This window comes from Sminthopsis crassicaudata, chromosome 3 (genome assembly GCF_048593235.1).
Source record: "Sminthopsis crassicaudata isolate SCR6 chromosome 3, ASM4859323v1, whole genome shotgun sequence".
NCBI lineage: Eukaryota > Metazoa > Chordata > Mammalia > Dasyuromorphia > Dasyuridae > Sminthopsis > Sminthopsis crassicaudata.
In genome coordinates this window covers 526,979,175-527,002,444 of record NC_133619.1, presented here as the reverse complement: position 1 = coordinate 527,002,444, position 23,270 = coordinate 526,979,175, and the positions used below count along the sequence as shown (strand labels likewise).

General features: G+C 37.0%; 1 protein-coding gene across 4 annotated transcripts in view; it reads left to right on the top strand.

Moving 5' to 3' along the window:
* The first annotated feature begins 6,366 nt into the window (after positions 1–6,366).
* Positions 6,367–23,270, top strand: part of ZC3H12C (zinc finger CCCH-type containing 12C) — a 59,946-nt gene continuing 43,042 nt past the window's right edge. The window contains exon 1 of one of the 4 annotated variants that reach the window (XM_074304318.1): positions 6,367–6,502. The gene's annotated coding sequence lies outside the window, so the exon portion shown is untranslated. Of the gene's footprint in view, positions 6,545–6,852; positions 6,986–23,270 lie in introns of those variants that run through there. The other 3 variants (XM_074304320.1, XM_074304319.1, XM_074304317.1) reach the window with 3 other exon arrangements.

The following is a 23,270-nucleotide window of genomic DNA, read 5'->3' as shown; positions in this document are numbered from 1 at the left end:
TAGAAAGAGAAATTTCATCTAAAATAACTGCAAACAATATAAAATATTTGGGAGCCTACCTGCCAACAAAACCCCAGGAATTATATGAACACTATTATAAAACATTTTTCTTGCAAATAAAGACAAATCTAAACAAGTGGAGAAATATTAATGGCTCAGGAATAGGCCAAGCTAGTATCATTTCTATGTTATTTACCTATTCTACCTTATTTACTTATTCAGTGCCATACCATTCAAACTAGCAAAGAATTATTTTATAGAGCTAGAAAAAATAATAACAAAATTCCTCTGGAAGAGCAAAAAGTCAAGAATATCTAGGGAAACAATGAAAAAAAATGTTAAGGAAGATAGCTTCATAGTTCCAGATTTTGAACTATATTATAAATAGGTAATCATCAAAACAATTTGGTACTTGTTAAGAAAGAGAGTGGTGGGTCAGTGGAATAGATTACACAGTAAGAAGTGATTATAGTAATCTAGAGTTTGATAAACCCAAAGATCTAAGATTTTAGGGCAAGAATTCAACATTTGACAAAATTTGGGGGAAAACTAGAAAGCAGTTTAGGAAAATATGCATTACAGATCTAAACCTCATATCAAGATAAGGTTAAGATGGATAAGTGACAACAAGGGTGGTATCATAAGTAAATTAGAGGAACATTGAAAAATGTCAGATCTATAGATAAGGGGAAAGTTTATGACCAAATAAAAGATAGGGTTATAGGAAATAAAATATATAATTTTGAATACATGAAATTAAAAAGCTTTTCCATAAATAACAAATGCAGCCAAAATTTAAGGAAAAGAAGGTTGGATTTCAGGGCAGTGGGAAGAGGGGGGGAGTAGTAGTGAGGGAGATTTGCTTCATGTTTCTTTGACAAAGGGCTTGTTTTTCAAATATATAAAAAATGGAGTCAAATTTATAAAAATAAAAGTCATTCTGCATTTGATAAATGACCAAAGGATATGGACAGTTTTCAAAGGAAGAAATTAAAGCTATATATAGTAACAGCAAAAAATATTCTAATTCAAAATTAGGTTAGAGAAATGCAAATTAAGACAACTCTGAGATACCACCTCATACTTATCAGACTGCCAAAAACGAAAGAAAAGGAAAATGACAAAATACTGGAAGGGATGTTAAAAACATTGGAACAGTAATCCATTGTTGGTAAAGTTGTAAAATGATTCAACCATTCTGGATAACAATTTGAAATTACACCTAAAGGGCTATAAAACTGTGCATTTATCCTTTGATCCAACAATTTCTGTATTCCAAAGAGATCAAAGAAAAAAGAAAAGAACCTATTTGTACAAAAATATTTATAGAAACTTTTTTTTTATGGTTTCAAAGAATTGAAAAATGAGGAGATGCCAAATCAATTAAGAAATGGGTAAACAAGTTATGGCATTATGATTGTGATGGAATATTGATGTTCTATAAGAAATGATGAGCAGGATAGTTTCAGAAAAACCTGGGAAGATTTAAATAAACTGATGAACAGAACCAGATGAGCACAGTAAACAGTAATGTCAATATTGTTAGAAGATAAAATAAACCCACAGAAATCATCATTTCTATATACTATCAATAAAACCCAGCAGGAAAAGATAGAAAGAAAAATTTCATCTAAAATAACTGCAAACAATATAAAATATTTGGGAGCCTACCAGTGCCAACAAAACCCCAGGAATTATATGAACACTATTATAAAACATTTTTCTTGCAAATAAAGACAAATCTAAACAAGTGGAGAAATATTAATGATCGATCAGCTTTTAAAGATATGATTACTCATCAACATAGTGATCTAAGACAATTCCAAAAAATATTAAAAAAAATTCTCCACTTCCAGGGAGAGAACTAATAAACTCTACATGCAGAGTCAAGCATGCTGGGGTTTTTTACTTTCTTTATTCTTATTGTTTTATTTTGTTTGCAACATAGCCAATATGGAAGTATGTTTTGCATGACCTCACATGTAAAATTAAAAACAAATATCTTGCCTTCTGAAGGAGGGAGACATGAAAGAGAAGAGAATTTGGAACTCAAAAAATTTTAAATGATAATTAAAAACATTTTACTTGAAATTGGGAGATATTTAATGAAATAAAAATTTTAGATAAAATTATAGGATTAAATTAATCTCTAAGGCCCATTTTAGTCCTAAATTCTAATATGCTGCGATTCTGTAATTTGGTAGCTAGTTAGATTTGAGAAGTAAGCTAGTTCTTCAACTATGGTCAATTCAAGGTCAAGATGCATAAGCCTAAAATTTTTATCAGAAATAAATTAATGTACTATGAATTGATAATCACAACATTACTATGCTTCTCTAAATGCTATCTTAAAAGCTCTTCACTTAGACAAAATCTTGGCTTGTATCTGTGTAATGAAGGGTTTAATTCTTTCCAGCCCTAAAATACTGTGATGCTATAAAATTCCTTTCCCTACATCTCTTTTCTTTTATGTTAACTAGTATTCAGGTAGGAGAGGGAGGGAAAGAAAATGTTTATTATTATTTCCTACTACTCAATTACAATATATAACATCATATATAAACATGACTTATAAATATTTTCTTTCAAATCTAGTTTAAGATGAATAGTTATGTCATTGTTGTCACAATCTTTTTTTCCTACCGAAAAGAGTAATCTATTTTGGTAATAAATAAGAACTTCATTTACCTAACTACTTTTGGATAATGCTGCTGAAAATTTTTGTGTGGCTATCCTTCAAATTTAACATATCTGAAATCAAACTAATCATCTATACATCTCTAACTGATCTCCTCTACTCCTAACTTTCCTATCTCAATCAATCACCTGTGCTTAAAACGTGATGGATTAGAAAGAATATTTAACTAAAAGACAAGAAATTTGGATTTGGGGTCTGGCGATTTTACTTGCTATCTGCATGCCCCTTGGGCAAATCATTTTAACTCTTAAATCTGTTTCATCATCTGTAAAAATGAGGGAATGTGTTGAGATTTTATCTAAATTCCCATCCAGGTCAAAATTCTATGATCATGCAAAATAATCTTTGATTTATCCTTCAAATCTAACCTCAATAATGAAAGTCCATTTTATCTTTAACATGTTTCCTTCCTGTCATTTTCCAAGATCATCACCTTACTTCAGTTATCACTTTACACTTGGACTATAGAAGTGAATTTTTTAAACTGGTTTCTCTACTTCTAGTGTTTTCTACTTCCAATCTCTGCAGATCATTTTAGATTTATCTGGAGTTTGACCCTACTACCAGACTGATTTTCCCTAAAGCACTCTTTCTGTAAGTCACCTTCCCTGCTCATCAAGTACATCAAGTACCACATCAGTCTGATTTTTAAGGTCTATAATCTGGTTCCATTGTAGTCTTGTTTTTTCCCCTTATTGCTCATTTACATGAACTTTCTACGTCAGATTTGGAAGACTCATTATTATCAGAATGAAGTTGTGGTTTTCCTTCCCCAGTTTTTATTTTTGTCTACATCCATCTTCCAATTCTGAATGACCTCCTTTTTCTCTTTGCCTATTAAAACCTTAGTTACATGTTTTAAGAGTCAGCTTAAATCCCTTCTTCCTTCCCAGACTGTTCCAATCCCAAATAATTTTTTTTCTACAGCCTATTCCACGTATTTGGTCCTTATATGTTACTTAAGTATTATCACTATCTTTTCTAGTCTATACAAGATTTCCCCAGCTAAATTGTAAGGTCTTAAAGTCAGATATCATATCTCATACTTCTTTTTTATTCCCATGAAACCTAGAACCATGATGGACACATCATTGATTTATATTTAAATTCTGTGAAAAAGTTTTAATCTATTCAGAACAATCAATCAATAAGCACATATTAAGCACTATGTGCCAAGTACTGGAGACACAAATACAAAAGTAAGACAGTCCTTGCCTTCAAAGGAACTCACATTCCATTTTATTATTATCATCATGGGCCCCAAAGCAGATTAAAGCTAGTTTTGGGGAGGCTCCATCTCCCTTTCTTTCCCCCCTTTCTCCTTGAGTCCATATTTCCTCATGGTCTTTTTCCTCTTCTCCCATCAAACATACCAGTGGAAAAGAAAATCTCACTAATTAGTTCACACCAAGGAGTAATTGAGTGCTAGAACTTAATGTGTTGCTTCTCACAGGGCATTTTCAAGCTTCAAGTACAAGCTAGCCAGTGGAAAAAGTACTGGGGGCACAGGAGGCAAATATATGTGGCTTCCCAATCTGTGTACGTAGAGGGATATTTCTGGGTTTAACACTATCAGATGAATCAGCCAATTATCAGTTTCTTGCCCTTTTTCTTAAACTCTTCTGTCAAAGCGTTTCTGTTCAGTGATGTTCCTTGTGATGCTCTTCAGATCCCTGTTCACTTCTCCTCCCAAGCCTTACTAAAGGACCATCAGAACTCCTTGTCAGTTACCTAAGATGTTACCACAATTGTGAACCAAGAGAAGGGTTTTGTTTTGTTTTGTTTTGTTTTGTCACGTGTATCATTGGCCAGGTCCAGGAACAATACTGCTATAGCAAGCAGGTTCTATTTCTACTAGAACTCTCCACCTGTCACCTAATAGACAAGCCCAAGGGCATCAGTGGACTGCTCTCAGCATGGTACTCTTATCTATCAGTAATAACTGATAGGCAACAGGCATCGGCCAAAGATGACTGGGAGCTTGCCAGAATACATGGAACGTTGTATTGCTCAATTAGTCATAAAGGCAAAATTGTTGTAGCTCCCAGCAACCCAGAAACCATAAATTCTGCACATTGATCATTTTCATAAATATCACCAATAATGGAAATATGCTTAGGGCAGCCAAATTATATGAAAAGGGGACAGATTCAGGGCTGAACTAAATTTGGCCCAAATGAAAAACCATCTGGCACAAGGCAAGCGATGATTTTTAATAAAAACTGAAAACATGGCCCGTAGCGTTCGTCCTGGGCTATATCTCTATTCCCCAAGAATTCCTGATCCCAGATGTCCCGTGCCTACGGCTTGGAAAGGATAGGAAAACCAGGTGAAAAATCTGCAGCCAGGCAGACTTTGTCAGGCAGAGAAGATGTGAAGCTTTTTGCGAGGTTGACCTAGATTGTGTTGGGTGCCGTACAATGCACAAAAATAGAAAGGCTCGCTCTGTGCCTTTCACTGCGAGAACATTAGGTGCCAAACCTTAGTTCAGTTAGTTATTTTAACTAGCACTTAACTAAGGAAAGAGCAGGATTAACCTAGAACTTGACCTAAATTCTAACAAATTTTAATAAAGACCAATTTCTTGAATGAATTTCCTTGTACTACATTCCCATAGTTATCTTGCAAATGCATTTATTGCCTTTCCTTATTAGCTAATGAATGCCATTTCATAATGTATCTGATGCTTTATCTCTATCTAGGGTATTAAGATACACACTATTATAGATGAAGTATTACACGGTGTTTTGCAGTATTATATGTAGTACAGATGAAGTATTTCTGACGGGTATTTTGGCGCATTATATATGTTATATATTCATGGTGTTTTATACTACGGAACATTAACAGACGGCATTTTAGCATTTTATATATAAGGAGGGACACATGAGGAGTATTCTCTAGAACCAGATGGAGTTCTAACACACAAGGTCTCACACACAGGGTAGAAGTATCTTCGCTTCCCTTTAAGCGGTGACTAGGAGGAATAACCACAAGCGGAATGGGGTGGGGGACGCTGGAGCGCTAGTCTTCTGGTAAATCAGGGCTCGCAGTCTCCCGGCTCCCTCGGCCTCTCTCCCCACCAAGCAATTGACAAACGGCCTGGGGAGAGGGCTTTGGAAGGAGGCTCTAGTTCGTACCTCAGGAGGGGCGGATCGTCGCCTCGGGGAAAGGCGAGACTTGCGCCCGAGGACGCTTCCCCCGCTCTCATTGGGACATCCCGGAGGGAGCCGTATCTCGTGGGGAGGAGGCCGCGGGGGGCGGGGGGAGGTGCTCGGGCGGGAAGGCCCTCCCCAGTGATCCGCACCTGGGAGGCGCGGGCAGCGCCCGGGCCCGGCTCCCCAGAAGTCCCGCTCTCCACGCCTCCCAGGTTTTCCCCCCAGGGCTTGGGGTTTCCTGTTTCAGTTCTTGGTAGTCTCCAGCAGCAGGTGCTGGTTTGCCAACTCTTCCGCTCCGAGGAGGAGGAGGAGGAGGACAAGGAAAGGAGAGAAGGGAAGAGGAGGAGGTGGAGGAAACAGCGGCTGCTGCTGCCGCGGGAGACGGAGAGGGAGCCGCGGAGGAGAACCCCCGCCGTGCTCCGCGCGCCCGGGAGCAGGGGCCGCAGAGGGGTGCGGGCGGAACCCCGGGACTGCTGAGAGCAGAGCTGGGCGGCGGCGGCGGCGGCCCGGGAGGATGTGAAGGGGAGGCGCCGACGGCGCGGCGGCTGAGCCCGGCGCAGCGCAGCGGAGGCCGATCGGCGGCGGGCCGAGGGCAGAGCGGCCACGGCAGAACGGGAGGACCGGCAGGACGTGTGATCGGCTGCAGGCAGGTTGCGCCTCAGATCCTCCTGTGTTTGTGCGCGTGAGGGTGCGTGTGTAAAAGCCGAGGGGGGAGGCGCTGCGGCCGCCGAGTCTCGGCGGTCCCTGCCGGGTTTACTCCTTCCCTCGGGGAAGGGGCCGGGAGCCGGGCTGGGCGGGGCCGCTCCGTGGGAGGCCGGGGCGGGCGTGCGTGCTGGGAGCACGCCGGAGCCGGGGCCGGGCCCGGAGCCGAGCGGGAGCCGGAGCGGGAGCGGCGGCGGGGGCGCGCCCGGGGGCTCCCGGGAGAAGGAAGCGGCTGCCGGTCCGGGCCGCCGGCCACAGCCGCCGTCGCTGCCTCCCTTTTCCAGGCCCCGGAGGGTCTGTGCTCCCCGGAGGTCGAGTTAGTGAGATCCCGAGACGGGAGGCCGAGGCCCCGGGGCGGAGCAGAAAGCCCGGCGGCCCGGGTCCGCCGCTCCCCCCGCCCCCACCAGCTGCGGAGACCCCGAGGAAGGTGAGACGCCGGCAAGCTCCATCTCGGAGAGGGGCGGCCAACATGGAGGTGGCCGGGCCCTAGTCCGCGTCTGGGGGGCGGCCGGGAACGGAGCGGCTGCGGGCAGAGACCTGCTCTTCCCCTGCCCCCCGCCCCTCTGTTAGACAGCGGCGGGAGGGACCACACCCGCTGACCCCAACCCGCCGCCTAGACTCTCCCTACCCAAACGGTCGCCGACTCCGGCTCGGCCCGTCCTACCGTGCCCTGACCCCATTCTTCCTTCCTATCAAACGGTCAGCGTGGCCGACCCGCCCCAACCTACGGAGAGGTCAAGGCTGCGGCCACGGACACCGGCCCGCCAGCCCCTTTAAAAATCCCGCCCGCAGCCTCCCCCACCCCCCGCGAGGGTGATTTTAACTTGGGTTTTCTTCACCTGGGGGCAGAGCGGCGTCTCGGGAATCCCGAGCAGAGGCAGCTCTTCTCTGGCTCCCGGATTGTTCTGGGGGTTTGGGAAAGGAACCCTCCCCCCCAACTCTTCTAGTGTCTCTTCCCTCAGACTGACCTCTGGCCTTAAAAAGGGCCGGGGCCAAGGGCCTCGGGTTCGGAAACGCGCGAAAGTTGCTTTGTGGTGGTGTCTCCTTCTGGCCAGGGCTGTGGGACATTCACCTGTGCATGTTCCCCCGATGTTAATATCAAAGCGTTTGCAGGGTTTTTGAGCAAAGCTTGAACATGTTAAGGCTGGAAAACATCTAAGATGTTAGGGCTTAAGAAACGAGTTCCATTTACAGCTTGGACTGCAGATAATCCCCCTGTTTCTTAACTCCTGGTTGCAGTTCTTCACAAATACTGTGTTTTGTTTTCTGAAATTAGAAGAGGGAGGAAATCTTAGGCAAGATTAGAAAAGCTGTAGTTTTTACGGGAGACGTAGGAATACCTGGAAATGCACGCTTATTCGGCCAGCTTTAGGGTTTTGTCCTTTTTCTGTGTTTAGAGGGAAAATTTATTTGGTGTAATTGGAAATTATTTTTCAGATGAGACTGAAGAAGCTTCCTTTGTGCTTGTCTCATGTACTTATGTATTCTTTGAAAAGAATTTTAAAACCAGACCAAATTAGATTTTTTTTTTTTTAGCATGTGGGTATTAATAAAATAATGCCAAGCTGATAGTCTTTTCATGTTTGTTACCTAGGACTTAAATCATTACATTCTAATGAAAATGATTTAGATTAGGAAAAAAAAAATTTGTGACATTTCTGTTAACTTCTTCCTTACAAGGGTATCCAAATTTTAAGATGTCTTGATTAATTAGATAGGCTTCTTTAAAGATAGATAATTCATGGGAGGGAAAAGCCAAATTTGATGATGCAAAAAGCAGTTGGTTAATAGAAAATGGGTTTCTAAATTGAGCATAAAGGATTGATTTTTTTTTCCCCTCTGGAAATTTCTTATATATGAGAGTTTTGCTTTCTTTATCATTAGTTGAATAAATTCTAATACTGCTTCCAAATTATTCATTTACCATATGACTTTAGACCACCTATCTCTAAAGCACTGTACAAGTGAGAGCTAAAATTCATAGGACATAGTCCCTGTTCTCAAGTAGCTCATAATCTAATAGAAAGGAAAGGATATAAGTTGAGTACACTAGTTATACTGCAAAGCAGTGTAAGGAATTGGTGGGCTCCTACCGTATTTCCTTGTTTCCTTGTCTTCCTCTATCTTCCCTCCCTTCCAGAGTCAAGAGGATGAGGTCCTTCCTTTCTTTCCCCAATAGTGAGGACGGACCTACTTGATCCCCCTTTTCATCCTCTAGGACCTTGTTTGTTCCTACTTTTCTTTTTCATATTGAAATCTTTATGCAATACTGATTCTCCTTTTGCCTATACTTATGTTCAAATCATCTACAATTTTTTCCATTTACCTTTTACTACCAACCTTCTAGAAAGAGTAGTCCATAATTTCTGCCTGTTACTTGATCACTTAATGACTCTTCAGCCTTTGGTTTTACTGTCATTCCCACCATACTACTGGAACTTTTCTCAAAGTCCAATTGGCTGCTTAATTGCCAGATCACATAGTTTTTTTTTGTTTTGTTTTTTTTTTCCTGCAGCATTTGCTGTATTGGTGAATTTCTCTTTGCTGTCTACTAAGACCTTTGGCGTCTTCTCCCTCTTCTCTCTCTCAGCATTCCTTCATAATCTTATTTGTCTTTCCTCTCTGGCTCCCAAAGTGTGGGTTTTCTTCTCAACATTTTCTTGGACCCTCTTTTTTCTCTAAATATATTCTCTCCCTTAATCTCATTCATTCCTATGGCTTCAATCATCACTTTGCAGATGATTCAAATTTTATTTCTAGGCATTATTTCTTCCCTGAACTTTAGTTCCTCACTGTTAGCCATCTGATGGAAAGAAACACAGAAATAAGAATATATATGGAACACATTCATGGAATGATGTGCTATTTGAGTTAACTGGAATGAAGGTACTTATGTAGGAGTAGTAAAGCTGGAAAACAGTAGCCCAGTATGAGGTTATTAATAATTGGAAAAATACAAGTAGGACCTATTGCACTAGTGTCATAAATATTACAGCAAAATCTCATTGTAAAATATTTTTGGCCAGCTGTTCCACATAGGTTATTCCTGGAGAACCATGTAATATGTTGGGCAATGAGTATGTTTATACCAAATGGTATAAAGAGTGCTAGACTTGGGTTGAACATCTAAAGACCTGGACCCTTACTAACTTCCTATCACTTTGGACAAGGAATTTCTCTTTCTGAGCTTTTTTTTTTTTTAATCATCTGTAAAAACAAAGAAGTTGAACTAGAATTTTCTAGAAGTTCCATCTAGCCCAGAAATTACTTGGTGACCCAGAAGTATACCTAAAAAAAAATTAATGTTTAGAAAAAAGCTATTACTCAAGGTTTATAAACCCAAAAAACTCAGGAGGAATTTTAAGAGTCTGGACTTTTTAAAGTCTTCCTTTTTTGGGGGGGTGCATTTTTTGAAGAGGAGAGGGATGATCATAGCTTTCCAGTAATATTTCATTTCTTAGGTCTCAGGCCTCTAGTAGCATCATCACTGTTAATGGGGAATATTACGTATGTTTAAGAAAGTACTTTTTTTTTTTCTCTTAACTTCCACTGTATCCCATGACACATACTTTCTCAGTAACTTGTAATAATGGTGCCAGATATCCAGCCTCTTATTTCCAGAATGGATTCTGGGCATAAAAACACCAATGTTTTCCATTGGTTGGTAGAGTAAGTAGTAGGAGGGAGAAATAACACTCCTAACACCTGGGAATAATATATGTCAAACAATTTCTTATTAAGATAAGGGTAAAACAATGTCTTGAATAAACTCCAAAGACCACACCCTTGGATAAAATATGATCCACATGGCCAACCATGTGACCTGGATGTGCTGTAGTTTAAGCTGGGTTGTTTATAAAAATTTGGCTTATTTGGCCACCTGATTTTAAAACATCAGATGCTTACTTTCTAAAGCAGTGTTCTTAAAAATAATAGCTGGCATAACACTTTAAAAATTCTACATACATTATTTTTACTAGAATTTTCCAAAGCTCTGTGAAGTAAGTATTGCAGGTCTTTCTTTGCTTCCAATTTTACAGATTCAGCAACTGAGGTTTAGAGTCATTAAGTGATTTATGATTACTCAGCCAGTGTCAGATATGAATTTGAACTGTGGTGTTCCTCCTGACTCTCAAGTTCAGCACTCTATTATGCCATGATGTCATTGTTTGCTTTAAAAAAAAAAAATCCTCTCTCCCTCCAAAAATTATCTATTACTGTACATATGGAGCACATTGTGTGTGTGTGTGACATGTACATTTTGGGAAGTGATTCTGATTTTCTTTTGAAGGATGTAAATAATTGGGGAAGAAAGTGGGAGGATGGAAATGAAGAATATCAATCTCTTAAGATAGTAATTCAATTCTATGTGTATTAAATGCCTACTTTGGGCTAGGCACTGAGGATATAAAGACAAAAAAAAGTGTCCTCTGAAAGCTTACATGCTACTAGGGGGGGATACCAGATACACAGATATGTAGTTACAAAAATAAATAGAAATTAGTGGATATGGGCGAGCTCTACTCACATCTGGGAGGATCAGCAAGGGCCTAGTGTAGAAGGTGCAACTGTGATCTCTGTCTAAAAGGGAGCCAGACACTCCTAGAAACTGAGGTCAAGAATGGGAAGGCATTTTAAGAAGGACAGGCTCTTCAAGGAATGATGGTGGATTGCTATAAACCAAAATATAGTGGGGATGGGCCTGAGAGGGGACAAATAATGTAAAATCATCTAAGAAGGATGGACTAGAGCCAGGCTGAGGGTTTAAATGACAGTGGGGAGCCAGAGAATCTTCCTGAGCAGAAGAGGGACACAGTCAGCCCTATGCTAAGGAGTATCAGTTGGGTCTTCCTGATTCTAATCTCCTTTCTCCAATCTGTTTTTCAGTAAGTTGCCAATAAAAAGGCTGTTAGAGTCCAGGGGGAAGGCCTGAACTAGAGGAGTGGTTAGTTTAATGGAATCAAGAGAGAAAATATAAGATGTCAGTTTTACCTCCTCAATAAGTTTTGACAACTGATTGAACATGATGGGGAGAGTTATGATGAGAAAGTGAAGCATCGGGGACAAAGCCAGAATTTCAACCCTGGCTGACTACAAGCAAGTGGCGCTCTAGGCAGAGAGCAGGACATTAGAGAGAAGCCTAGGTTTGGGGAAAGGAATTGCATTTCATTTTGGAGAGATGGAGTTTTGAGTTGTTGCCTTTGGGGGCGTCCAAGTGGAGATGTCTACGAAGGAGTTGGCAGGAAAAAGAAGAGGACTAGATATTCAGGTTTCAGTCATCTGCATCGATGGCAGAATTGAATCTGTGGGACCTGGTGAAATGATTAAGAAAGGATATAGAGAATGAAAGGGAACCAGGACACAGAACAGCTTGAAGGGTAGGGTCAGGGACGAGATTGCAGCTGGTTAAGAAATGAGTGGAGGGGATTAAATCGTTTGGTTGTGGAAGGATTCAAGACTTGAATGATGATGCAGTCAAGAGAATGATTAATTCAGACTACACCTAATTCAAGGTAAAAGTGAAGATTAACTGTTAAATAGTACTTTAAAAGCAATTTTAATTTAAATACTGAACATATTAGTTACAAATGATTATTTGAGTAGTTAGGGAAACAGTGAGTACTAGGAGCTACTATGAGTTTTCTAAGAATAAATAATTTCACTTAACTTTTTTGATGCTGTTTCTATTCTTGCATATTAAAAGAATATTGTATCTGTTGAGTGTGGCTAATAGAAAAACCATTGAAGTTCATGGATATAATAAAATATATCCTTTCCCTCAACAGAGGAGTATGGAATTCTGACCACAAAATCTTGTATAAATGATAGTTGAGTCGGATCACAATATTGGATGTTTTTGATTTTATTTCATTTATTTATTTATTTATTTATTTTTTGGTCACAAGGGAGGGTTTAATATGAAAGAAGGGGAGGGTGCTCTCCCTAAAGTCTAAAAAAAAAAGGTATTATACATATATATTTTTTTTCTTTTCTTTTTTTTAATTTATGAGGCAATTGGGGTTAAATGACTTTCCCAGGGTCAACAGCTAGGAAGTGTTAAGTGAAGCCAGATTTAAATTCAGGTCCTCCTGACTTCAGGGCTGGTTCTCTCACTACTACATTAACTAGCTGCCCCTTAAAATATATTTTTAGAAAATGAAAGAGGAGTATATATAATATACTGTATTTTAGGTTCAAAATTTTAACTTGTGAAGTTATAGGATGCAGACAGACCTGGTTTGAAACTAGTACATGTGAAAAACACCTTGAATGTGTTAAATTATATTAATAGAAGTAAATAAAGGGTCCTGAACAAACTAAGCAAGTGATGATCATTATTCTGGTTAGGCCAGACCATATCTAGAATATTATGTTTAGTTCCAAGCACCATTTAAAGAAGATTATTACTTTAATTTAAAATATGAAACAGAATGATATTGTATAAGCAGAGCACCAGGGAGTACACTTGATATGGACATAAATGTTAGCTTTACATAAAGAAAAGCTTGAACAAGCTGAACTATCCTGAAGTAAAATGAGTTACCTTATACATTAGTGAGGTTAGCTTATTAGACTTTCTCAGGGACATTTTAAAGAGAGGATTCTTTCATGGGATAGGAGATTGAATTAGATGACCATTCATTTCATTTTTAAGATTCTTATTTATTAAAGTCTAGGACTTTCCAAAAAGTAACATGAGTTCTTTATTCCATTAATATTGTGGAAATATATTCTTCTAAAAGATTATGCAACTCAAACTTTAAATGAGATCTATTTTCTACTCTGTTAAATCCTGTTTTACAGTATTTGAAATAGAAGAGTTTAAATGTTGAGGATATTTTCTTGTAATAACAGTGTAATAAAAAATTTTCATTTGCTTTTTGTGGTATGTGATCAAATGACTTGATTGCTGAGACATTTCATTTTTGTCAAAATCTGTTAATTACTAATATTAAAAATACAAATTGCTCTCTTTATACCAAACCATAATTTTTAAAAGAGATCTGTACTAATTTGCTGAATATTCATTTGAGATCAGTTAAAATACGTAACTAATTATTTGAGATGACAAATTTTAAACTACACAATTTTTCTAAGAACTGGCCTACAAAGAAAAAAACAATGCATAAGAATTATCTAGGGACAGAGTTTTCTGTTATTTATGCTAGTCAGGTTATGTAACAAAATTTAGTCAATTGTGTTTTTAAAAATGGTTTTAAATGTGTTTAAGGATCTTAATACATTTCCTCCTTTCCTTTTTGTTTTGTATGTTGTGTTAATACTAAACAATAGACACAAGAAAAATATAGTAGGCTTTCCTTGTAAAAGTTCTTGGATGATTTAAATCTCTGTGATTTGCCATGTAAGGCCTCATGATAGCCTACTGATTGTACTAGCAGATCCCCGAGCCTGGGGTCAGGGAGACCTTCGCTCAACTTTGGCCCCAGATTAAAATATAGTGTCCAGACTAGCTCTCTGGAGGATCTCAGGACCAGCCTTGGTCTTAGTGGAGAAGTGATGAAGGCAAGAGAGCCACAGTGAGGCTAATCAAGTCGTCTTCTCTGTGGCTGAGTTTGTCCCCAGTTTATATGCTCTATTACAATTAAATCAATTCATCATACTGAGTATAAGCTAATCATTATATCACTAGGGAACCATTATTTGTTGAAAGATTAAATCTATCATACTGAACTAGAGAACTATTAATCACCTTGCTCAACTAGATAACCATTATCTTATCAATTCCAATGAGTTAACACCTTGTTGTAAGAAACCTTGCCCCAAGTATATTTCTCCAGAGTTCTGGCTCATTACATATGATTATTAGAAAGTAAACTCTCTGAGATCAAGAACTAATTCACTTTTTATTTGAATCCTCAGCACTTGTATGTGGGTATGTATGTATGTATGTGGGTGCAGGTGCTTTAATAAAATGTTGATTGACCAATTATTTCAGAAAATGTTTCTTGTTGCCTTTGAATGTTAATAAAACTAAATTCATTATTTCCTTTATTTACTCTCCAAGAAGAAAACCTGTGAGCCATTCATCTGTTGAATTGAGTTTTTTCTTTATTTTTCCATTTCATTTATAGTGAGAATATTAGGCTTGATATGGCTCATTTCCTTTGATGTACTCATTGTTCATTGGATCAATCTGAGAATAATCTCATATTTAGAGACCCAAATAGCTAAATTAACATTTTTAAAAATATGTGATTCTTTGTATCTTCTGCCTCCTTTTTTCTATTATTTATTTATTTATTTACTTGTTTATTTATTTGTTTGTTTATTTTTTGGCCGCTACCATCACCCCAGTAGCCAAATGGATCTCTCAAAAAATAGTGCCATTTTATGTTTTACAATGTTTTATAGCCAGCCAATATGCTGGCTATAATTGTAAGTTTTAGAAAAATTAATTTGATGTAAACAACTTCACAAGATGAAGATGATTTACAAGAGTGTTGCAATAATCATCTTGAGACAATGAGTAAAATGCCTAAAAGAAGTCTTTTATATATCTATCTTAGGATGTATTACAATAATATTAATGATTTTGAGGGGGTATACCTATGTTTTTCTGGTGACAAGACTATTACACCTCATTCAGTATTATCGGGGAATGAAGTATTCCACATATTTGAATTTTACAAGTAACAAGTTTATCTCTTTTACCAAAATTTTATTTTAAAAAAATTTTAATTGAATTTTCTAAAATATATAGGGTGATACTTCCCTTAAGTAATTCATTATAATTTGACCTTTCCAGAATTATTAGAATCATCTTTTAAGAGATGAATGTACCTCAAAAGGTCATTTGATTCAGCTCTGCCTGCCTGAAACATAAATTTCCTCTGCAGTATTCTTCAATAAGTGACTGTTCAGCATTTGCTTGAATACTTCCATTAATGAAGAACTTATCTTACAAGGCATCCCATTTCATTTTTTGACAACTCCATTTGTGGACAATATGTGTACCTCTATATAGAGATATACACACATGTGTGTTTTATATATATATGTATTATACGCACATATATTCTTTGATTATTGAACCATCTCTCTCTTTCTCTGTGTCTGTGAATCTCTCTCTTTCCCCCCAACCTTTTCTCCTTTCTTCCCTTCCCAACTTTGGTCCTAGTTCTGTTCTCAAGCTCAAGCAAGAACAAATCTAAATCTGTCTTACAGATAACACCTTAAATATTTATGGACAATGAACCCATCCAGCTTCTCTCCTAGTTTCCTTATGGGCCTCCATCCCAACATTAGTCATTATTTTGTGCTGTGGTATAACAATAGGCCCAGTAATTGCTGAGCTATATGTTGTTTGCCCCTGTGTGAAAGGACCCCATACCACGATGCATTTTTTCTTTTTTATAGTTTTATTTTCTCATCAAGTGTGTGTATGTGTGTGTTACATGTGCCTCTTGCAATTCCTTTCTGCTGTACTGCATGTAAACGAGGAAAAGGATAACCTAACTTGTTAGCATTGTGTCTAATAGAAGAATAGGCTCTGGGTTAAAGGTCTGTGAGACTTTAGAGGATTCATTCTATCACATCTGTTGTATGACCTCCAGTTAAGTGAGATGTCATTATTTTCCTGTCACTAATACCTTGCATTTTTTATAGCTCTTTTAGCTTTTCCAAAGGACTTTCTTCTCCATTATGTCCTGTTAGCTGAGGTAGATGATAAAATTGCTTTGTATTCTCTATCCTCAGTTAATCTCACTAATTTCCTATCCCGATAATGTAGGCTGGTTCTATCTTTATTCTATGACTATCAATCTGTGTCATATCTTGGCTTTCATTTTTATTCCTTATATTATTCTGTGCTTTTGAACTTGCTTGTGAGGAATATCCATCTAGAAGATGGTAAAAAGGAGAGTCATGTTCAGTCAATAAGCATTTATTAAGCATCTCTTGTGTGCCTGACATTTTGCTAAGTGCTAGGGATACAGAGAAAAGTAAAAGATAATGCCGGCTCCCAGGAAGTTTGCAGTCTATGGAGGAAGACAACATGCAAACTACCAGGTAGAGAAAAGCTATATAGAGAATAAATTGGGAATAATCCACAGAGGGAAGGCCCTACAATTAAGAGGAATTGGGAAAGACTTCATATAGAAAGTGGAATTTTAACTGGGACTTGAAAGAATACATAGAAACCTGGAGAAAGGAACATTCTAGGTTTGGGGGATAGATGTTAAAAATGCCTAAAATCAAGAAAAAGATTTTGTCTGACCTCAATCAAGCTTAATCAAGGGCCTTCTAATTTAGCAATTAAAAATTATCATCATTTGAATGGTTTGACTGTAAAATCAACTGGCTTACTCTAAAAACTAAATTTTAGTTACTAATCAGTACATTTTCTTAGAATTAAAAAAAAAATGAACTGTTTAGTTCTTCTGATGTTCCACATTGTTTTGGTATATCCTTTTTTTTTTTTTTTTAAACATCTTGGCTGAAGGCCTCAAAAATTGAGTAGCTACGGTTACACTGTATCTGAGAGTCTCCATTCATTCCTAACTTGTGCTATTACTCCCAACCTCCCACTAGACAAGGAATTCATCTATTTACTTTGAAACCAACCATCACTTTCTGAATTAATAGTGGCCCCATGGACTTTTGTGACTACCTTTTAATTAAAATTTTTTTTCAATAGCTGTGTAAGTTTAGTTTATATTTAAAAGACTTTAAACATGTAATGAATTTGTTCCATTTTGATTTTAAAAAATCAGATTTACTGTTTCTGTTTTTACTTAGATAAAAAAGTACTTACATGATATGGGCTTGGAACATGTTGAAATTAATTTAGCCTTGACATGGAAAGGAAAAAAATATGTAGTGTTAAGTGGGAAAATATTTCCTAACATGGAGATCTATTACTCTCAACCAAAACACTCAAATTAATAGTACCGATTTCAAATCAGCAAATATTATCCACCTCCTGTGTACAATACATTGTGCTAGGGACTAAAGATACAAAGACAAAATTAAAGTAGTTCCATCTCTCAACGTGCTTACATTCTCTTCATCTCAAGTAATTTTTTTTTTTCCTTTTTCCCAGATGTTAATAACACTTAAGACTAGAAGGGCCTTATTTCCGATTTAAATTTTTGAGTATGTAAGCCTTCTTAGCATTTGCAGGGAATTCTCATAGATGTCTGGATGCCTGCTTCTTGGTACGTGTTCATTCCAGTTCCTTGATGCTACTGTGATTGATTAAATGAAATGAGTTCTCTTTGCCTCTTGATACTTTTAGCCTCACATTTGAGATTTATTGTGGGTTTTTTTTTTTTAATCATCACTTAAAAGAATAACTTATATTGACAATATTTGATCCATTACAAAGGGGACAAAGATGTATTTTAGAGTCAATTGGTAATTTAGTCTGTCTTGAAACAAAATGCTATATAGATGGTTTTTGATAGTAAAATTTCATGAAAGAGTATTGTACTTTTAGTCAGAAAAAGACTTTTAGATCTCACCTTTGATGTTGTGCTAGCAAATCTGTCACTTTTAAGCTATGTGCCTCTGGGCAAGTCACTTTATTTCCTCAACTATAAAATGAACTAAATTATTTACTATTTCTTATTCACAAACTATGTTCCTATGATCTGTTGAAATTGGTTCTTCTCTTTTCCCATATGGAAATAGGACTCCGACATAACCAAAATGTACTGATTTTAATTCACTTTTCACCTGTAATACCAACCTGGTACTAGAGCCTTACTCCTCGTCTTAGTTGAACTAAAGAAAATTTCTTTTTTTTCCCCTCTTATAGCAGCTGAAATCTACTGGAATATTTCTCTTTGCTAAATGTCTTCCAGATTTATGCTTGGGAAAGTTGGAAACTGGGCATTTTTCAAGGCATATAATAACAGAATGCCAGTTTTTGCATATCCTTTATTTTATTTTTTTTTTTAAATTAGTCCTCTTGAGTGAAGTGGTAGCTATATATTTAAGCACTTGACTGCATCTCTGCTTCCAAGGTAAAAATTGGCACAAGCTTATTGAAATGGAAGCCTCTACTGTTGTTTCAATTTAAACATATAGCTTGACAGAACAGTTCTTAGACCTATTTAATAGTTGTTTATGGGCTTACATGAATACAGTACCCCCTAGCTGCCATAAGGGATACATAAATTGTGAATTAACAAATAGGTAATGGCAGATTTGGCAGATTTTGAAAGGTTGAGTGAGTTAGATTATAAGTGTACCAATGATATAAATTTAAAATGTTACTAGTGTATCTCAATATGTTTGCCTGCTTTACCCATTTTTAAATAGCTAAAAATTTAAGATATATATTTAAGCCGTATATTTAAAGTTATATCAAGTATATTATGCCAAAATTGATCTTTTAATAATAAAAATCTGTAAAAGTTCAAAAGATTTTTGATTGTTTTCCACATGAAGTTAGAACTGTCAACCAAACTACAAAATGAAAATGCATTCTACATATGTAGAATAGAAAGTTTAGACTTGTTTTTTCCACTTGAAAATGAGGAAAGAACAATTGACCATTAAGTTTGCAACACTAAGGTATGTTTCCTAGTATTTATATTTAATAAATAGATTGTTTCCATCATTTAAAAAGAGAAAAACTTGCATTCTTTTCAACATATATCAAAATATCCATGACTTAATTTTTATAAGGGCAAAAGGAGATAAGAGGATAGCAGTGAGATTACTTTTTCTCCGATAAAGAGAAAGTTTGTTTCCGCTGATCATGCCAGCATAGTTTGCATTGAGTTCATTAACATGTTAAAATTACATGCATGCATACACATCCACACAGCCACAGAAAGATAGACACATAGACAGTAAGCCAGAATTTTTTTTGGGGGGGGGAAGGGAGCTAGGAATCAAAGGGTGTGGTGATGGGAGTCTTTTTTTTTCTGCTGGCTTGATTATATTTCACTTTCTCTTAGAGTAGAAATTAGATTAATAATTAAAAGTTTCCTAATAAAAAGTGACATTTCAGGTTTTCTGGCTCTACATGACTGTTATTTCCATGTCATTTTTCAGAGAAATTTTTGAAACTTTGAAAATTTCAAAGGAAGAATTTTTGAATGTAGAATTTTAGGATTGTGGGTTATCTTAGTTCTGCAATATCCATAATCAGAAAAAAGTTAATAATAATGGTGAAAACTTTGCTTTGTATAGGAAGTACAAAGACATTATCTCATTTCATTCTTACCACAAATTTTTGTGAGGTAGGTTGTGCAAGTATTATCCCCATTTCAATGAGGAAAGTGAGCCCTATTAAGGCTAAGTGACTTGACTGTTATACAGATCACAAATGTCAGATTTTAGGGCAGATTTCACTCAATTCCAGGGGTCACCAAACTATGGCTTTGCATACTTGTTTTGATGTTCCAGCTTCTTGATGTGCCTTTTCTCATCTCTTGCTGTAGAGTGTGACAGCGCGCCTTTGAGTTTGTTGAATCACTGCCTTCTTTTTCTCTTCCCTCTTGTATTCACTAAAGATTCCTGAGTAAATTTAGACAGTTTTATTTATTTATTGAAATGTGGGGGTAGGGAAAACTCTTTGCAAAGCAACCTTTAGACATCACTCTACTGCACCAGGGTTCTTGTCATTTGTGTGAAGCACAGTGCCATTACAAACACCTCACTCCCATCTACCTCCTTTTTGCCTACTTGTTCTTTTGAATGGAACTGAACTGGAATGCTTTTAGGGTCATTCATCTGGGCCCTCATAGCCAGAAGGAATCATATTATCCCTATTTAACTAATGTTCAGCCCACTTGTTACACTGGTTATTCCAAACCTCTTCCCAAACCTCCCACACCAACTCTTCTATGCTCTCAGCTGAAGATCTTGCCTCATATTCTACTGAAAAAGATGGGTGTTATCAAGGGAGAGCATATAGAAAGAAGAGAACAAGACTGAGGTTAGAATTCTGGGAAGAAATGAAAGGAGGAAGAAGTAAGAAAGAAGATAAAATAGAGAAGGAGGGAATAGCCAGTGATACTCTTCTGGAAACCCTGCTATTTGGGAGGCTGGTGGATCTCTAGAACTGCTGGGTATCTCCTAAGCTCAGCATTTATGTGGAAAGTCACCAGATTGGCTAAGAACAGTTGACATGGCCCAGGTCAGAAATGGAGCAAGTCAAGGCCCTCTTGCTGATCAGAATGACACTGGCTGGATTAAGTCCCTGCCTTTCCTACCTAGCCAAGATGGAGAGATCCAGTCTAGAAAAAGATAAATAAAAGGAGGAGGTGGTTCCTCCTGTCAAGCACAGCAAAGATGTATGTAATTATAATAATTCTGAAGCCTTAATTATATGCCTTCTGTTTTGTTAACATAAATATTAAATGTTGTTAAGTGTGTTTTTTCAAATTATTTATTTGATGTGCTATACTAATTAGAAATAGAAAGGGCCTTCTGAACATGATAGGCCAAATATGTAAAGATATATTTAAATGGATTTGCATTAAATGAATTACATAAGTTTTATTTTATTATATGTTTTGTATAACTTAAACATTTTAATTTAATTCTGATATGTAGTCTTTTCACACAATATATAAAATATATGACTCCATAATTTAACTTTTGTGGTCTCTTTTCAAAAAATATGACATAAATAGGAGGGTCCTACATTTCTCCCCAAGGAATATTTGTGGGTTGTTTGTTTGTTTTTTTTTTCTTTAAGAATGATTAATATTGGAGTTTAGTTTTAATCATGTCTTTCATATAATTTATAGCATTTGATTTTGTCAAATGAAACTGGCTCTTAGTGCAATGATTCTTTATTTTTGTTAGTTTATCACTAAAAATGAGCATAATGGGTGGGTAGAGAATTAAAACTTCAATTTAAAAAATATATATGTCTGCATATTTATTCTTTTTTAGTGTATTTATTTTTTATTATAACTTTTTTGTTGACAGTACATATGCATTGGTAATTTTTTACATTCTCCCTTGCACTCACTTCTGTTCTGATTTTTCCCTTCCTTCCCTCCACCCCTTCCCCTAGATGGCAGGCAGTCTTATACATGTTAAACATGTTACAGTATATCCTAGATACAATATAGATGTGCAGAACTGAACAGTTCTCTTGTTGCACAGGAAGAATTGGATTCAGAAAGTAAAAATAACCTGGGAAGAAAAACAAAAATGCAAACACTTTACACTCATTTCCTATTTTCCTTCTCTGGGTATGGCTGATTCTGTCCATCATTGATCAGTTGGAACTGGATTAGCTCTTCTCTTTGTTGAAGATATCCACTTCCATAAGAATACTTCCTCATATAGTATTGTTTTAGAAGTATATAATGATTTCCTGGTTTTGCTCATTTCACTCAGCATCAGTTGATGTAAGTCTCTCCAAGTCTCTCTATATTCTGCTGGTCATTTCTTACAGAGCAATAATATTCCATAACATTCATATACCATAATTTACCCAACCATTCTCCAATTGATGAGCATCCATTCGTTTTCTAATTTCTGGCTACTATGAAAAGAGCTGCCACAAACATTTTGGCACATATGTGTCCCTTTCCCTTCTTTAGTATTTCTTTGGGATATAAGCCCAGTAGTAGCACTGCTGGGTCAAAGGGTATGCACAGTTGATAACTTTTTGGGCATAGTTCCAGATTGCTCTCCAGAATGGTTGGATTCTTTCACAACTCCCAACAATGTATTAGTGTCCCAGTTTTCCCTCATCCCCTCCAACATTCATCATTACTTTTTCCTGTCATCTTAGGCAATCTGACAGGTGTGTAGTGGTATCTCAGAGTTGTCTTAATTTGCATTTCTCTGATCAATAGTGATTTGAAACACTTTCATAGGAGTGGAAATAGTTTCAATTTTATCATCTGTTTGCTTATAGTAACTAATGTGCCACTGAAAATCTTTGCCATTGGTAAAAGTTTTCTTCTCTTCTTGCTTCTCTAAAGTCTGGGGAGCCAGACAATTGAAGCTTGAAAGAAATGCGGAATGGTAAAGAACTGAGGATGATAATCAGGATAAGATGGGGAGAGAAGGGGAATAGCCTAGTTTTAAAATTGACTTTGGACCTCCCTCTTTTTGTTATTACAGTACATAATAGTATGCTAGGTACTTCAAAAAATGCTGGCTGATTTTAAACTTATTTATAATAAGTGACTCTGTGGAATGCTTATGCTTCAGTTTTTCGAAGAACTTAAGTAACATACCAATTTTGGTTAAGTTACATGACAATTCTCATGGCCAAAAGATGGCACTGGAGACTGGAGGAAAATCTGAATTTTTTTTTGAAGGATAGAGAAAGAACATTTGTAAGATTTATACTGGACAGATGAAATTGAAATCAGACATTTTGCATATTAGGCATAATAGGCTTATTGAGCATGTGATGAGTAAAAAATTGCTGTTTTAAGAGGTGATAACATAAGTGAACTGGAAGAGACCTTAGAAATTATCTAGATTAATCTGCATATTTTAATAGATGAAGAAAGTAATAACCATAGGTTTTTGAGTAGCTATTAAGTGTTAGTTAGAAGCAGAGCCAGTCCAGGACTACCTGACTTCTGATTTGATGTCAAAAAAATTATGAATGGAAAAAAATATAAAATTTAATTACATACCAATTAAGTCTTTAGACATAAAATTAGAATCATCAATCTGAGGAACCTGATATAGAAGATGCACCTCTGTTGCTAGCACTTAATTCTTCCTCTCCTGGACTATATTATGTTCACTAATTT